This window comes from Tupaia chinensis, unplaced genomic scaffold (assembly GCF_000334495.1).
Source record: "Tupaia chinensis unplaced genomic scaffold, TupChi_1.0 Scaffold149666_1, whole genome shotgun sequence".
NCBI classification, from domain to species: Eukaryota; Metazoa; Chordata; class Mammalia; order Scandentia; family Tupaiidae; genus Tupaia; species Tupaia belangeri.
Genome location: NW_006209511.1, coordinates 123,390 through 128,533, shown reverse-complemented (window position 1 = coordinate 128,533; position 5,144 = coordinate 123,390).

Genomic DNA, 5,144 nt, shown 5'->3' with positions numbered 1-5,144 from the left:
TTGAAAGTAGTTAGATTACTTATGATATTGTGTGATCAATAAAATGTTGTGGGAAAAGGAATTGAAGACAACTTTATATAGCAGAGATAGTGTAATAAGAGAGTGGGAAAGGGCATAAGGTCAAACATGGGGTAAAAAAGCATATATATGCATATATATGAAAGTAGAAGTGGAATATTATTGATGATAACATGCATGATTAAGTCACTATGCAGTTTATTCTAGATGGGAAACCACATTTAGTATCTTGTGATGATGCTTAGGGAATGAATGTTAAGTAATTAAAAAAAAAGTTTTAGGAGGAAAAAAAAAAAACAGTAAGACTGTTCTTATCAAAAGTAAAAAAAAATTGCATATTTGATGACTGCAGTAAGCTATATAGCCCCAGACAGGTACTACTTTATAGTATGTTCATTCTACTAACTGAGGTGTATGCCTAAAGTCAGACTTGGGTTCATGTATAGGTATATATCAGCTGTGCTTGCTACTGGAAATATTTAGACTAATTAAGTTCATTAGCAAATCAATTAAATGGGTGGGGTTAAGTCATAGAATGCAATCATGGATACCAGATACAATGTGGGAGGAGGGTGGGACATGGCAGAGGGTGAGGGTAGGGAATCAAAGATGGCAAAAAAAGAAAAAAAGTATACAAGACATAAGAAATGGAAAATTATTTGCTGATAACATGTATGTTGATGTGCTTGATTGAGCCAATATACAGTGTATTTTGGATGGAAAATTCATTTGTATGTTGTAATGATGTATAGTGAATTAATGTAAAAAATAAATTTAAAGAAAAAAAGACTAAATCTCAGATGCAAAATACTGAGAAAATAACTCACAAAATGAAAATAATATGAGAAATATTAAATATTATTTGACCTCCAAATATCCAGATAATATGTATCCCAGAAGGTGAAGAAACTAATTAGAGCATTGATAATCTATTCTATGAGATCCTGGAAGAAAATTTTCCAAACATAGAGAGGTATTTAGGTATCCAGATTCTGGGGTCCAGCCTCCATGGGGGTGGGTTGATTCATCAGAGGCGGCGCAGGAAAAGAAGACTAAGGCCTCGGTGCCATTTTTGTGCATGTCCTCAGTCAGACACCCCCAGAGATTGCTCTCTGCAGAGTGACAACTGCCAGGAATTATCATGCCTTTTTATTGAAAATGTGATACATGCAAGTAAATGGGTGAGGGGCTACGTGTTCTAATTATCAGTTCAGTAGGGATCATAAGTTCCATTCAGGGTTGGATTAAGGGTGGGTCTATTTTGGTTCTGCAATTGTTCGTTTAATGTAGGTGGATCTTCATGGAATGCAGTTTTGGGAAAGCAGCTCCAGCAAGCAGAGATAATGATTAGCTGATGCGACGGCAGCCATCTTGTGATTACTGAGCACAATGCTGAGAAAAGAAAATCTCAAGTATAGATATTAGTTCTTATGGATCTCAATAAAGAATGATATTATATAGTTTTATAGGGATCTAAAACTTAATTTAAGGAATCCTACTATATTTATCTATTTCACTTGGTGAGGGTGGGGGTGTCCTGGGTCAGTTTTGGCCTAATCCTATTTTATGTAAAGAAAAGATTATTTTTAAGCTTATGCTAAATGTATCTTGAAGGGCCTTCCAAAGGTCAAGAAGATTACTGCCTAGATAGAACTTCGGCACACCCTCTTTGTGACTGCAGGGATGAAGCATTGTAATTAACAGTTGGTGATCAGGGCAAAAGGGAGTGGTCAGGGGATTTTTGGGAAATCTTATCACATACTCAAGAGAGCTATATAATTCTTTTATAGTAGTATATCAGGGAGTCAGAGGGGGGTCACTTCCCGACAAGACTACCACAGTCTCTGGAGCATACAACAAGCGGCCTTGCCAGCATGTTGGGTCAACCCAAGCTTTGCTCATAGGCTAGGGGGTGTACAGCAGTGGCCTGGCCAATGTGCTGATTTGACCTAAACTTTGCTCATAAGGTCAAAGGCTCAAAACAGATCCTGGGGCCCTACTGGGTCGGACTCCTCCATCCAGACCCAAGAAATACAGAGGACCCCACCTAGAATCAACCCAAGAATATCTTCTCCATGGCACATCGTAGTCAAATTGACCAAAACTATGGAGAAAGACAAGATTCTAAAATTGGCAGGAGAGAAATGTCAAGTTACTTGTAAAGGACATATCATCAGACTAACAGTGAATCTCTCATTGGAAACAATGTGAGTAAGGAAAGAATGTGAAAATATATTCAAAGTGTTAAGTGAAAAACAGTTTCAACCAAGAATTCAATACCTGGCAAAATTATCCTTCACATGGGAAGAAAAGACAGATTGTTAGATAAACAAAACCTGAAAGAATTTACCAACACCAATCCATCTCTCCCAGAAGTTCTGAAGAGAGTGTTATACCAGGAAAAACTAAAGATAGACACACAGAAATAAGAGTCCAAAAACAACCAAGAAAATGGCCAACTTAATGGTAGAGACAAGACTGGAATTGAATGTTAACTTTCAGAATTTAAACAGAAAGACTGAACCACAATAGAAGAGAGATTAATTATGTAAGACTGAACTGATGAAACAGAATTTATGACTGACTAAAACATGACTGATTTTCTTCTATGCTTTGTTTTCCAGATTTCTGTTTTTGTTTTTTCTCTTGAGCTGTTGATAGGTTCACCTACTATTTCAGTAGAATCTTTGCCTTTTTCTTGGCTTTACGTATTAAGCAAATTTCTCTTAACATTTTTTAAATTTTGATCTATTAAAGCTAAAACTGCTTTTCTTGAAATTAAAAAAATTCATTTAAAATACCTATTCAATGACCATTTTAAGATATACAGCCTCAGTTAGGTGCTACTTTATAGTATGTTCGTTCTACTCACTGAGTTTAATACCTAAAGTCAGACATGTGTTTACAGATATGTATATATCAGCTGAACTTTCTATTGAAAGTATTTAAGATTTTTTTGTACACCAATAAAAAGTGGGAAAAAAAGAGGCACAGAAACAGTGTGGAAGGAGGGTGGGAAATGGCAGAGGGTGAGAAGTAGGGAATCAAATGGGGGGAATGCAAAATATATAAGAAAAAAGAGGGAACCAGCAGTTAGTGTAATGGCTATGTCGCTGGATTCCCACATAGTTGACCGTGGTTCGCATCCTGGACCCAGTGGCTTAGAACTCACGTTGGGCACGTGTGCGTGCGTGCCCAAGATCCTGAGAAGAGAATGGAGGAGAAGGGATTGCGGCATGACCATCCCCCTGGGGAGTGATTTCTTGCTTTCTGTCTCTATGTCTCTCTCTGCCTGGAGAGCACATGCACCCTATAGCAAAAACCTCTCAAAACAAACAAACAAACAACAACAAAAAGAAACAAGAAAAATTTGTTTATGATAACAGGTATAGTAATATTATTTATTAGCCAATACACAGTGTATTCTGAATGGGAACTCTCATTTTGTATGCTGTGATGATGTATAGTGAGTGAATGTAAAATAAATAAATGACAGTAGATAAAAATGTACTTTCTCTTGCACAAATAAAATAGAATAAATAATTCCACAACCTTACTTAAAAACATACAGTATAATAATATAAAGCAAACATTTATGCAAACACAACCCTGATAAGAAATAAGATATTTTCAGCACCCCATAATAAAGCCTTGTGTGTCTCTCATATAAGTCTCTTCCTCTCTCAGAAGTATTTGGAATCTTGATTTTTTTTCTTAATTTTAAATTTATTTATTTTACATTCATTCACTGTACATTATCACTGCATAGAAAATGCAATTTCCCATCCAGAATACACTATGTATTGGCTCTGTCAAGACTATTGTCATACATGTTAACATCAACAAACAATTTTCCATTCCTTGTTTCTTAAATTTTTTTCTTCTTCTTCTTTTTTTTTTTTTTCTTTTCCCCTTGATTCCCTGCTTCCTGCCTTCTGCCATTTCTTATTTTCCTCTCATAATGTTTCTGGTATGTACAGTTGTGTTCTTTTTTTTTTTTTAATTTTCTCTCCTTTTTTAATATGTGAATTAAACTTGTTTACATTTTTTTGTGGTTGTCCTAGAGTTTTCAATATACATTTACACCCACTTCAAATTTATTTCCAGATGACCCTATGCTGCTTCATGATTATTTCAAGTATCAGAACTAACAAAATTTTCCTAATTATCCCCTTATATGACATATTATAATTGGTTTTTATTTATTTATTTTTATTTATTTATTTACATTCATCCACTGTACATCATTATAGCATACAAAATGAAAATTTTCCATTCACAGTACACTGTATATTGGCTCAATTAAGCACATCAACATATGTGTTATTGTCAACACATAATTTTCCATTACTTGTTTTCTATATATTTTGCCTTTTTTCCCATCCTTGATTCCCTATCTCACTCTCTGCCATCTCCCACCCTCCTCCCACATTGTGTCTGGTATCTATTGTTGCTTTCTCTGCCTCCCCCATTTTATTGTTTCACTAAATATCTTAATAAATCTAAATATTTTCAATAGCAAGCACAGCTGAAATATACACATCCATGAACACAAGTCTGACTTTAGGCATAAACCTCAGTGAATAGAATGAACATACTAAAAAGTAGCACTTACCTAGGGCTATATAGCTTAACTGCAGTCATCAGATAGGTATTTTTTATGCCTTTTTGTTTTTTCTTCTGAAAATTTTTTTTATTAATTTACATTCACTTCCTGAGCATCATCACAACATACTAAATGTGGTTTCCCGTCTAGAATAAACTGGATAGTGGCTGAATCATGCGTGTTATTCATAATATTCCATTTCTACTTTCATGTATATATGTTTTTTACCCCATGTCTGACCCTCTGCCCTATTCCACTCTCTTATTACACTATCTCTGCTGTCTACAGTTATCTTCAATTACTTTTCCACTAATATTTTGTTGATCACACAATATCATAAGTAATTTAACTACTTACAATAGCAAGTTCAGTTGATGGTTTCAAGAAAAGCAGTTTTGAATGGGTAAGGATATTTCCTTGAAACTTAAGGCCTAGAAACAGGTTAATATTCTGTTCAAATAGTAGGTACATGAATCCATTGACAGCTCAAGACAGGACAAAAATCCTTAAAACCAGACAA